The sequence below is a fragment of the Solanum pennellii genome, chromosome 11, assembly GCF_001406875.1.
Source record: "Solanum pennellii chromosome 11, SPENNV200".
Taxonomy (NCBI): Eukaryota; Viridiplantae; Streptophyta; class Magnoliopsida; order Solanales; family Solanaceae; genus Solanum; species Solanum pennellii.
In genome coordinates this window covers 36732301-36746859 of record NC_028647.1, presented here as the reverse complement: position 1 = coordinate 36746859, position 14559 = coordinate 36732301, and positions in this window count along the sequence as shown.

Genomic DNA, 14559 nt, shown 5'->3' with positions numbered 1-14559 from the left:
TATATATATATATATATATACGATGAATAACATGTGTGATATGAAGATATATGAAATGTAGACATTTCTTATGATCCTTTATTTAGTTTTCTTGATTATGTGGGGTTATGGGGCTTCACATAAGCCTTGCACTTGTAGGCTTGGGAAAGGGTTGTGAGTAAGAATCTTATATAATAACTCTTGTATATATATTAAGAATCTTATATAATAACTCTTGTATATATATTGTTGTTGTGACATTATATTGGAGTTATTCATGTTGATATTATCTTAATATGACATTATCCATGTTGATATGACCTTATGTTGATAATATCCATGTTGATTTGACTATATGATGATGTTGGACATGTATTGAATATGGATTTTTCTTAAGTGATGATATGTCTATTGGCTTGTATATGTTCTTAACTGTGCATAAAGGTTTTTAAAGGTGACTTAGCATAATTTTGAGAAAAATGTCCTTTTGAGCATGATTTCAATGGTTTTACTTGCATATGTTTCCATACTTAGTACATGTAATTGTAATAACCTATATTCTTTCCCTTCTCCCAAACAATGTAGGTTCGGGCCATTCAAATTTAAGAGGCCACTTTGCAAGAAGACTTGGACATTATTCCCCAAGTTATAGGTGGGTTCTCAATGTTTGGAGATGTTACCTTTTCACTATTCTAGCATGAAGTTGTTATGTCTAAGACACTATTTCATTCCTTTATCTTTGAGATTATTGTTGTAAGCCTATATGTGGCTATTTTTATTGAAGTATGGGCTATGCTCAAATGTTGTAATACACTTTAGATGATCTAATGTGAGATGATTGTATTAGACTATTTCCTATGTATTGGTTATGCTATATAAACAAAGCATCTGTAAGCTTCACTAAGCGAGGACTCTATGCAAACTCCATATATGATATATGACAGGTCAATGTACACCTCAATATGTAAAAAAGTTTATAATTTTCTGCATTTTTGACCGATGATATGTTTTGAAGAATTCTATGGGCTAGTCTAAGTTCTCTCCGAGGAAAAAGACATCGATTACGTCTAGGTGGTGCTCCTCGATCATGACAAAATTGGTATCAGAGCATGAGGTTGAAGTAATCTTACGATTGATGTCTCACTAAACCACGTTTGTAACACTCTGAAATTCCAATACCTAATCTAGAGTCTCACATTAGTATCCAAGACTTAAAACATTGTTATAAGAAATAAAATAATGTTTATAAACTATTTAGGAAGTTTTAGAGTCACAACGTCAAGAAATGTCCATGACGTTCGGAAGCTAGTGAAATAGATGCTAGTGTGCCTTAGCCTATTTCACGGGGTATTAGGAGTCTGAAATTGATAGAATTCGACGGAAAGGTGTCAAACCAGTGTTAAAGTATATTTAGGGTTAAAACTTCCTTGTACAACTCCCCAAGTACCACCCTAAGGGTCCTTGGAGATGACCCTTCAATTTGATCCCAAAAAGGCAGTGTTGGCAGTAGCTACCTATGAAGCCAATCGACGGGGCATCGCCTATGTGACAGGACATCGATGGGTCCATAGTTTCACACTTATCCAAAATCCAAGACTGGTCCAAAAGACCAATCTCTGACACCATCGACAGATGTGAAGGACGGTGGGTGCAAGGAGGATCGGTCATCGACTGACCTACGGTCATGGTTTAACTAAGTATTAATGGTAAATTATTTTTAATCAATCAAGATTGTCCCTTTGAATCCTTGTTCTTCCCTACTTCATTATGTCTTGTAATTCTATAAAAATTGTGAAAGTTAATGATTATATGAAGGTGTATAATAGTAATTGCTATGTATTACTTCTTGGATTTACCTTATTTATGCATTGGTTGTGAAATTCTTTGTAATTGAAGTATGAAGGCAATGAGAGGGCAATAAGGTATGGAGATTAATTCTTCTTGAAACTGATTATGAAGTATGATTTACTTTTATTATAGTGGTTCTATGTCTAATGTGTGGTTGTGATGTTGATAGCAAGTATTCTTTATCCGTAACCCTAGACTATTGAATTTGTTATGACTTATACAAGTATGTTATAGTATGATTATTATATGATTGAAAGTAGCTTCTCATGATTATAATAAAGTGTTGAGTGAAAGTTTTACTCACTTTGTATGTGGTCTTCTAAAGTGAAAGAAATAGTTCTCCCTTATGAATATCTATGAGCCATCACGATGAATTGTTCACATAGGGGTCCAGAAGAGAATAATGTGATCTTGTATGAAAGGTATGGTAATTACTAAAAGGAATAGTTTTTAGTACCAAAAGGACATGCAAATGAGATGGAGGTCTCATGTTTAGTAAGTTCGGCCTCCCATATGTGTTTCTTCATGTTTAGTAAGTCCGAATTCCCATGAGATGGAAACCTCCACGTTAGTAAGTCAATGATTGTAGTAATAACATCCTTGACCTTAACTATGTACCCACATAGGACTATAGCTTAGTGGATTAACATAGATAGCTATGCAAATTGGTTACACCTTAGGCAAGTGTTAATCCTCTCTTTTTGGTGTGGGAGGGGAACACTGGATTCCCTGTAGCTCATATGGTCTCATATCGGTTATTGCACTATTTTTCTTAATGTAATAAGGTAAGTAAATAAGTCATGCATGTAAGCTATTATTAGGTTCATCTCGAAGGTATCTACATAGGGTGAGGGAGGGTATGAGACTTCTCTTACTCATTGCAGATGTAGGATCCTAAGGTATGATTCTAATACTGGGTTGTATGATCAAGTTGTTTATATGTTATGCATGTTAAGCTTATATGACCTTATGAATCAATCATCTTATGATTAATTATGAGATTATGTGTATGCATGTGGCAAGTGACTTAGTGTGATGCTTAGCTTTGGATGGGGCTATGAGGTTCTACTCTTGGCATTACACAAGTGCTCCTTTAGGTTGCTTATGTGTTGGGTTAATATCATTTTGGGTTGACTAATAATGTTCCACATGTATGTACGATTGAGTTATTGAACATGAAACATATTTTTGACTAAATTGTGCCTTTTCTCATGCATTGATGATTTTTATGTATAGGAACCATACTTAGTACATGTGGTTTGTACTAACCCATATTTCTCCCTTTTTTCCCAACATTGTAGGTTCCGACCATTGAGTTCCTAGAAGACCAATTGAGGAATAATTTGAATCTTTTCTCCAAGTTTTGGTAGGTCCTCATGTTCGGGGATGTTACCTTTTTCTACATTCTAGCTTTGAAGCTGTATTGTCTTAAAGACATTGTCCTTTCTTTTATACTTTGGATATTGATTTAAGCCTATATATTTGCATATTGCCTTTGTATTGTCTATGTGCAAGATTTGTACTCATTTAGATGGTTCAATATGAGAAAAAGTATTATACTAATCTTATGTATCTTATGTTGTATAAATGAGAAGCCTATTTATGTTTCATATGCGAGGAGTCTAAGTAAACTCCACATGTAGTATGCAGAGGTCTATGTAAACCTCACTATGTAGCTATATACAAAAAGTTTTAATTTTCTGTACTTTTTAGCCTATGAAATGTATAATGATTGCTAAGAGGTTAGTATTAGTCCTATTCGAGGACGACAACGCCGGTTACGTCTAGGGGGTGCTCCCCGGTCGTGACAACATCTACGTAGAGTCTTGTTCATGGGTGTGAAGAGCGCCACACCTATGAATGAGAGACTATGTGATGCTTAAGAATTCTTTTTTTTTGGTAATCTTGAATGTTGTGCCTCAAGAGTGATAACTCTATGTGTCCCTTTTTCCTTCTAATCTTTTATTGTTGTTATAGGTGATGAATACAAGAAGGGCAGCCGCAAGGAGAGTGGAGGAAGATTTGGCTAATGCGGGAGTTCCTCCCTTAGAGAACGAAGGTCCTCCACAAGGCATTCAAGTTCCTCCGCAAGGCCAAGCTCTGGTCATTCCTCCACCCATGACGGACGGAGAGATTAGGTCGACTTTTCTATGTTTTCCCAAGCTATGACTACCCAAGAACAAGTGGTAGCTACTCAAGATCAAGCGATAACTACTCAAGCTCAAGCCATGATGACTCAAACAAACCGGGTGGTTGGACCCCGTGTTCAACAAAATTCTATTACCATGGCTTCTCGCTTAAGGAACTTCACAAGGATGAATCCTCCAATGTTCTTTGGGTCTAAGGTGAATGAATATCCCCAAGACTTTCTCGATGAGGTCTACAAGATACTATATTCTATGGGAGCGAGTTCTAATGAGAAGGCCGAGCTATCCTCATATCAACTCAAGGATGTGGCTCAAACTTGGTATACACAATGGAGATATAAAAGGCCTTTGAGAGCAGGTCCTATAACTTGGGAGGTTTTTAGAAGGGTTTTTCTTGATAGATTCTTTACAAGGGAGAAAACGGAGGCGAAAGTGGAAGAGTTCATAAACTTTCATCAAGAAGGTATGAATGTGCAAGAGTACTCCTTGAAGTTCACTAAATTGTCCAAGTATGATCCTTCCTTTGTATCAAATCCTAGGGATGAGATGAGTCATTTTGTGATGGGAGTGTCCAATGATCTAGTTGAATAGTGTCATTTGGTGATGCTTCATGACAATATAGATATTTCTTGTTTCATGGTGCATGCTCAACAAGTTGAGGAAATTAGAATCAAGAGAAAGAATAGGGAGTTGAAGAAGGCCAAGTCTTATGAGGGAGGTACTTCCTAGGGTACGCTTGAAATTCAAGACAATTCTAGATTCAATAAGAGGGAATCCAACCAAGTTCCTTCCAATTTCCCTAAGGCTTACAAGGATAGGGTGTCTAACCCTAAAAAGCATATGGGTGAATGCTTGGTGAAACGGTAAATTGCTTTGGTTGTGGAAAAGATGGCCATAAGGTTAGGGATTGTCCCTTGGTTAAGCCTAGAGTAAATGAGGGTATCAAAGCTCAAGCAAGAGGTCCTAGTTCTGATACTCCAAAGAGGAACCGCTTCTGTGCTCAAGGGGTGAGCAAGAGGAATATCTTGATGTGGTCACCAGTATGTTGCAAGTCTTCTCTATTGATGTTTGTGCTTTTCTAGATCCCGATGCTACTTTATCATTTGTAACTCCTCTAGTAGCTAAAAAGGTTGATGTTCTACCCGATATTCTAGTTGAACCTTTTATGGTTATTACCCTGGTGGGTTACTCCGTTGTGGCTAGAAGAGTATTTAGGAGTTGTCCTATATCTTTTCCCAATAGAGTTACATGGATGGATTCGGTAAAACTTGATATGGTTGATTTCGATGTCATTTTGGGAATGGATTGGTTGCATGCTTGTTTTGCTTCCATTAATTGTAGAACTAGGGTAGTTAAGTTAAATTTTCCTAATGAACCCGTCTTAGAGTGGAAGGGGTGTAACTCAATCCCTAGATGTCGTATTATTTCGAGTCTAAAAGTTTATAAACTGATCTTTAAGGAGTGTCTTATCATATTGTGAGCATCAAGGATCTTGAGTCTGACATTCCTTCTTTAGAGTCAGTTCCCATAATGAAGGATTTTCCGTAAGTCTTTCCAAAAGACTTGCCAAAAATTCCTCCCGAATGAGAAAAAGACTTTGATATTGACTTAATACTGGATACGAAGCCTATTTCAATCCCTCCTTACCGTATGGCTCCGGCTGAGTTGAAAGAGATATAGCTTCAACTCAAAGACTTGTTAGACAAGGGTTTCATAAAGCCTAGTATTTTGCCATGGGAAGCTCCGGTGTTGTTTGTTAAGAAGAATGATGGTTCCCTTAGGATGTGCATTGATATCATCAACTTAATAAGGTCACCATAAATAACAAGTATCCTCTCCCTCGGATTGACGACTTGTTTGATCAACTCCAAGGGGCAAGCTACTTTTCTAAAATTGATTTGATGTCAAGGTATCACCAATTTAGGGTGAGAGGTGAAGACATAGCTAAAACAGCTTTTCGAACTGGGTATGGTCATTATGATTTCTTAGTGATGTCTTTTGGTCTCACTAATTCCCCGATGGATTTTATGCACATTATGAATAGAGTGTTCCGGAATGACCTTGAATCCTTTGTAATGGTCTTAATTTATGATATCGTGGTGTATTCTAAGAGTGAGGACAATCACATGAGTCATTTGAGGGTAGTATTGCAAGTCCTTAAGGAACACTATCTCTTTTCCAGGTATAGTAAATGTGAATTTTGGTTAAGATCGGTAACATTTCTTGGTCATATTATCTCATGTGAGGGCATTAAGGTTGATCGGAGGATAACCGAAGAAGTTAAGAATTGACCTAGACCTTTGACTCCAACTGATATTAGAAGTTTCTTGGGTCTATTCGGGTACTATTGGAGGTTTGTGGATGGTTTTTCATCTGTTGCTTCTTCTTTGACTACCTTGACCAAAAAATATGTTAAGTTTGAGTTGTCGGAAGCTTGTGAAAGGGGATTCAAAGTGTTGAAACACAAGCTTACCTCCGCTCCAGTGTTGACCTTACTGAAGGGTACTCAGGGGTTTGTGGTATACTGTGACGCTTCCCGGGTAGGTTTGGGTTGTGTCCTTATGCAACATTGAAAGGTAATGGCGTATGCCTCTAGGCAACTCAAGGTTCATGAGAAGAACTACCCAACTCATGATTTTGAATTAGTGTCCGTTATGTTTTCTTTGAAAATATTGAGACATTACTTGTATGGTGTCCATGAGGATGTATTTACCGATGATAAGAGTCTTTAATATGTGTTCACGCAAAAGTAGTTTAATCTCCGACAAGGAAGATGGTTGGAACTCTTGAAGGACTATGATATGAGTGTCCTTTAGCAGCCCAGCAAGGCCAATGTGGTTGTGGATTCTCTAAGTCTTATGTAAATGGGTAGTGTAGCCCATTTTCCCGATGATAAGAAAGAATTCGTGAAAGAGGATCATAGATTGGCTCGGTTGAATGTTTGGTTAGAAGATTCTCCAAAAGCAGGGTCCATGGTTTATCGTAACTTCGAATCATCATTAGTTGTTGAGGTGAAGTCTAATAACCACCTTGATCCTTTATTGATGGAGTTGAAGGAATCAGTGCTTAGAAAGTTCAAGGAGTAATTCTCCTAAGGAGAGGATGGTGTGCTAAGGTACCAAGGTAGATTGTGTGTACCGGATGTGGATAATTTGTGTCACAACCCAAGGTAAAACCTAGAAGATAGGACATCCTTCAAGTTGGAACACGGCGTACTTGACCTCTCGGAGGTCTGGTACAAGCCCTTAGACATCATTCATTGCATATATACGAAAAGTAGTACGGAATTAAAAATTTTCTTTCACAACATAATGCAGAATCATTTCATAAAACTTCTAACGTAGTCTAAAAAACCATCTATAACATCATGAGTACAATAGTCTTGGGTCAACGCCCATAAAAGTCTAAACATAGAAACGAACATAAAAGGCATAATAGTGGTGGTGTTCTCGAATTCTATGAGGACTCACAAATCTTCACTTCTTGAAAGCCTTCGAAACTCTACCCTTCAAAGAAACTCAATCTCCTCAAGACCCTATATTGAATTAGATATGTAGGCACAAATATGTGTTAGTATGACATGTACTAAGTATGGAAACTATCATACCAAACATAAAATATCTAAAAGGGTTAGCCAATAATATACATAATCATAAGAGATAAACATAAACATAACATGAACAACATAATCATAATAAATCATCATTAATCATTCATGAGTTCATACTTAACTCATTGTCCTACATACTCAAATGAACTACTTCACAAGCCACCTCCAAGTATACTTGTGAAGGCTAAGGTAGCATCCATAATACAACCAAAGATAAGTACCTCTCTTTGGTCATTATTGATCATAATTTACTCTCACAATTAAGATTTAGTTTCATCCCATCATATGAGCACTATGCCCCTAGGCCACAACTAAGCACACTTGTGCAATGCATTTGAAGCATCCCATTCTACCTCACACACTAAACATATCTTGAACTCACCCGAATCCATTTCATTTTAGTTTAGGAGTCTCTAGTAGACCTACATCATATTGACAAGGAACTATCATCTTAAGTAAATCATGTCATGGAAAGCAACTATAGTACTATACAAGCTAAGAATACATCACGTAGTGGTCACGTCATAGGTAGCTTCAAGTTATACTTGTGTCATGTATGGATAGCATCCCATGCTACCATTCACAGTAAGTACTCCTCTAGAATATCCTACTCCAAGCTAACTTATCTTGCATCCTTGTCCATTAATCTCAACATACTATCATAATAGACCTACTACCATGGAAAGCATCTCAACATACTAACCAATCTAACTAAAGGAAGGAAACAACCATCCTAGCCACCGTGGACCCAATAATGTGTATGCAAGATAACTCATAGGGGAGTATGAATTCTCAACCCTAAGATACCATGAGAAACTAATATCAAGATAATACATGTAATGCACCTTGAATGCAAGACAAGCTATCATGAAATTCACCTAGCATGCAAGTCAAGCTAATACTAGAAGAGTATAGGCCTTTCCCCTAGAGCTACCATGAAATGGTTTATGTCGAACCAAGTCAAGCTATCATGAAGGCACTCTAGTCATGCTACTTCAAGCTATTCTTAGGAGAGTTACACAACTCAATCCCAAGCTATCATGAGAACCACCATTCTCAAGCTATCATGAGAACCAACATTCCCAATCTATCTTGATCAAGCATCTTAGCAACACATGACCAAGCTAAACATTAGAGAGCCTACCTCCTCCATCAAGCTATCATGATGTTCCTCAACTCAAGATACCATGAGTAATTCAACCCGATCTTCCGTGAGACTCAACATCTCAAGCTACCATGAGTATTTCAACTCAAGCCTCCTTGATATTTACTATCCCAAAACTAACCTATAGACCTACCATCTCAAGCTTTCATGAGATTCACATCTCATGCTATAATGCCTTGGTCTTGTCCCACCAAGTCTATTACACAAGAAGTGATCCTACAATATATCTTCAAGCTAATCTAGTTCATCATGTCTTGGTTTATTTAAGGTTTTTAGGTCAACCAAGCATTCATCTATGTGATATAACTTGCTTCTCCTATCATGTTAATGGATAAGTGTAGAAGAAAACCTCATCATGATCTCTTCATAACGACGTTACCCTCAAAGCCCTAGCATTAATGGCATAACATCCCATAATAGATTATTACCTTCAATTCATGATGATCTATGTTCACTTTCATGTTTACTTTATTCAATTTGATCATTAGAAGGTAAGTCAAGGCATACATGATCACATAGGTTCAATTCCATATTTAAAAGTCAATAACAACCTAGATCAATTAGGCCTAGTTCAATTCATATCTAGGTTATTCAATCGTGATCTAATAGTATACAATGAAATTGAATTAAGAAGATCAACTTAGGACCTTCATCTTGCCTAAAATCACCATGATCCCCTTCAACATCAATTACTACAATTCACCATGAAACATCACATAATCATCATATGAACATAATTGAATGCTACCCACTAGATAGGGATCACAATCAAGCCTTACCCACAATACAGTCACAACCCTTCCCAAATTGGGGTTCTTTGGATTCACAATTGAGGGATAGCTAGGGTAATCCATGAATGGAAGAATTCATGGATGAATAATATTCACATACCTTAGATTAGAGACTTAAATCGATCTTGAAACCTTGGTGAATTCGTCCTAAGAGTAGCCCCCAATTTCTCTTCTTCTTCAATGGTGTTCTTGAGAGACTTTTGGGAGAGAAAAGTTTTGTTTTTGGGTTTAGGGTCTAAATGGATTTTTTTCTTCTTAAATGCACTTCAAATAATCAAAATAACCTCCAATAATTAATCGCTAAAGTTCCCAAAATACCCCTGCAACTATTGGACCATTTGACCAACTTAATTTGACTTAAAATCGACGCGACCAAATATGGGAGTTCATTGTGCGTCACGGAGGCATTTTCATTTCTTTGTTCCGGAAAATTTTGAGACAGAATGGTTTATGTCGGCCCCGTGTCTCAGGGTAAAATTTTTGCCCTTTCAGTGTTTCTTGTACGACGCGTCTTCGTCCCCACATTTTGGCTGCCTCGGCAGCTTGCTTGGCCAACATTTGGGTCCTCTTTGGGGAACCTTAGGTTTATCCCCACAGTGTCATAATTTGAAATTTTTACCCTTTATATGTCATTCTATATTTAGGAATCCTCGATACTCAATTTCACTTTCATACCATACCCCTAAATTCCACTACAAAACGCTACGACACACTAGTTCAACTTAGACGAGCTTCCGGACGTTTGACCTCCGAATTTTTCCAAACTTTATATACTGCCTTTAAACATTAAAATTAGTCATTTTAATACACTATTAACACAATACACTCATTTTAGGCTCTAGATTCATCTAGTTTATTTTGGGGTCCTTACAATATTCCCCACTTGGGAAACTTTCGTCCTCGAATGACACCTTCTTCAACACTTCTTAAATGATAGATTCTAGACTAGCCGCCCATTGTATATGCGTTATACCTAAATGCACATACCCAAATCAAGGAAAAAATTCAATTCCAAGATATACATAATTACACATAACCATATAGAAACCTCATAAAAAGGATCCTTATCCCCCACTTGGGAATAAGCTACACATGTCTTTCTAACATCAATTCATCATCATTAGGAAAACAGCAAATTCACAAAGCATATCATAATCATAACAAATTATGGAAATTTTCATAAATAAATAAAGAAACACATACCGGGGGGGGGGGGGCATAAGCGTATCATTCTTGATCACCCTTGGATTGGAGAGCATAGAACCTATTCCTCTTTGGAGGACCATCTTCACTTGATTAGTAGCAACTTGCTTACCTTCTCTCACATAAGCCTTTGTCTTAGGGCAAAGTTACTAGGCAACATTCATACTCTCACATGAGCCTAGCAACATTACTAAACTTCTCATACTCACTACACCACTCAAGGTAATAATCTCTACTAACCCTAACTTATGCACATCAAGGGCAGATAACAATCTTATTCCCCCATTTGGAGAATGGCTATGCTAACTCCTTTCTAAGAATCACTAAGATTTTACATCCTTCAGCCTAGGTGACACTTAAACCATGATGAATTACACTTGTAGCCTCCTTATAGATGTCTACTCACTCACCCCTTTGAAGTAGTACTCAAACACTCTACTCCACCAACATCACAAGACATAATCTCAACTCTATCAAGTAACTTAACAATAATTGGAATTTCAGCCCACTTTTCTCCCTCACTCCTTGTAGCATAACCCTTCTAATAGTCACGCCCTAAAGACCATAGTATAATGGATAAGAGAGAGATTATAGATCTATGACACGACTTGAATAATGAAGAAGTGAAACTTTCCTAAGCATCTCGTAGCCTCGTACTCATAGATATGTCGCGACTCACACCGATGAATAAGACTATACTAGACGTGGTTTTGAGACATCCTACGACCATTTCATAACCTTATGCTCTGATACATAGTTTGTCATGACCCAAAGTACACAATAGAAGATAGAGCATCCTTCAAGTCGGAAAACGGCCTACTAGACCTCTCAGAGGTCTTGTACAAACCCTTAGACATCATTCATTACATATATACGAAAAGTAGTGCGGAATTAAAACATTTATTTCACAGCATAATGTGGAATTATTTCATAAAAAATCTAAAATACATATCAAAAACCATCTATGACATCATGAGTACAATAGTCTTGGGTCACAACCCATAAAAATCTAAACATAGAAAAGAACATAAAAGACATCATAGCGGTGGTGTCCTCAGATGCTATAAGGACTCACCAATCTTCACTTCTTGAAAGCCTTCGAAACTATACCCTTTAAAGAAACTCAATCTCCTCAATACCCTACATTGTATTAGAATGTAGGAACAAATATGTGTTAGTATGACATATACTAAGTATGGAAACTATCATACCAAAGATAAAATATCTCAAAGGGTTAGTCAATAATAGACATAATCATAAGAAATAAACAACATAAACATAACATGAATAACATAAGCATAATAAAGCATAATAAATCATATAAGAATTCATACTTGAATCATTGTCATTCTTACTCAAATGAACTACTTCACAAGCCACCTCCAAGTGTACTTGTGCAAGGCGAAGGTAGCATCCCATAATACCACCAAAGCTAAGTACCTCTCTTTGGTCATTCTTGATCATAACCCACTCTCATAATTAATACCTAGTTTCATCACATCATATGAGTACTACGCCTCTAGGCCACTATCAAGCACACTTGTGCATGCATGTGAAGCATCCTATTCTACATCACACACTAAGCATATCTTTAAGTCACCCTAATTCCTTTAATTTTAGTTTAGGAGTATCTAATAGACCTACTTCGTATTGACAAGGAACTATCATCTTAAGTCAATCATGTCATGGAAAGCAACTATAGCACTATCTAAGCTAAGCATACATCATGTAGTGGTGATGCCATAGGTTGCTTCAAGTCATACATTTGCCATGTATGGATAGCATCCCATACTAACAGCCACACTAAGTACTTCTCTAGACTATCCTACTCCAACCTAACTTATCTTGCACTCTTGCCATTAAGCTCAACATACTATCATAATAGACCTACTACCATGGAAAGCATCTCAACATATTAACCAAGTTAACTAAATGAAGGAAAAAACCACCCTAACCACCATGGAACCAATCATTTAGATGCAAACTAATCCATAGGGGAGCTTGAATCCTCAACCCTAATATACAATGAGAAACTAATGTAAAGAGAATTCATGTAATGCACCTTGGATGCAAGATAAGCTTTCATGAAATGCACCTAGCATGCAAGTCAAGCTAAAATTAGGAGAGTATAGGACTTTCCCCTAAAGCTATCATAAAATGGTTTAGGCCTAACAAAGTATAGCTATCATGAGGGAACTCTAGTAATGCTACTTCAAGTTATTCTTATGAGAATTACACAACTAAATCCCAAGCTATCAGGAGAACCACCATTCTCAAGCTATCATGAGAACCACCATTTCCAAGTTATCATGATCAAGTATCCTACCAACACATGACCAAGCTAAACATGAGAGAGACTACCTCCTCCATCTCAAGCTATCACGAGGTTTATTACCTCAAGCTACCATGATTAATTCAACCCAAACGTCTATGAGGCTCAACATCTCAAGCTACCATGAGTATTTCAACTCAAGCCTCCTTGACATTTACTATCCCAAGCTACCCTTGAGACCTATAATCTTAAGCTTTCATGAGATTCACATCTCAAGATATCAGACCTTTGTCTTGTCTCACCAAGTCTATTACACAAGAAGTGATCATAAAATCCATTTTCAAGCTAATCTAGTTCATCATGTCTTTGTTGATTTAAGGTTTTCATGTCAACCTAGCATTCATCTATGTGAAAGATCTTGCTTTTCCTATCATGTTCATGGCTAAGTGTAGAACAAAACCTCATAATAATCTCTTCATAATGACTTTACCATCAAAACCCTAGCATTAAGGGCATAACAACCTATAATATATTATTACCTTCAAGTCATTATGATCTATGTTTAATTTCATGTTTACTTTATTCAATTTGATCATTAGAAGGTAAGTCTAGGCATACATTATCACATAAGTTTCAATTCGGTTTTTACAAGTCAAGACCAACCTAGATCAATTCGGACTAGTTATATTCACATCTAGGTGATTCAATCATTATCTAATAGTATATAATACAATTGAATTAAGAATATCAACTTAGAAGCTTCATCTTGCCTAAAATCGTCATGATCACCTTCAAAAATAATTACTACAATTTACCATGAAAACCGCATGAAAACATCACATAATCATAATATCTGAACATAATTGAATGCTACCCACTAGATTTGGATCACAATCAAGCCTTACCCAAAATGCAATCACAACCCTTCCTAAATTGGGGTTCTTTGGATTCACAATTGTGGGATAACTAGGGGCCTCCATGAATGGAAAAATCCATGGATGAATAAGCTTCACATACCTTAGGTTAGAGCCTTAAACCCAGATTAAAACCTTGGTGAATTCGTCCTAAGAGCCGCCCCCAATTTCTCTTCTTCTTCAATGGTGTTCTTGAGAGACTTTTGGGAGAGAAACGTTTTGATTTTGGGTGTAGGGTCTAAATGGATTTTGTTCTTATTAAATACAATTTAAATACCTAAAATAACATCCAATAATTAATCACTAAAGTTCCCAAAATACCCCTGAAACTATTAGACTATTTAACAAATTCTAATTTGACTAAAAATTGACGCAACATTTTCAATTCTTCTTTCTGGAAAATTTTGACAAAAAATAGTTCGTGTGATTCTCGCATCACAGAGAAAACTTTTTGTCCTTTCAGTGTTGCTTGCGCGATGCGCGTTGGACCCCACATCTTGGCTGCCTGAGCAGCTTGCTTGGCCAACGTTTGGGTCCTCTTTGGGGACCCTTAGGGTGGTCCCCGGGATGTCGTACTCGGACATTTTGACCCTGTATATGTCATTTTATGTGTAGGAATCTTTAATACTC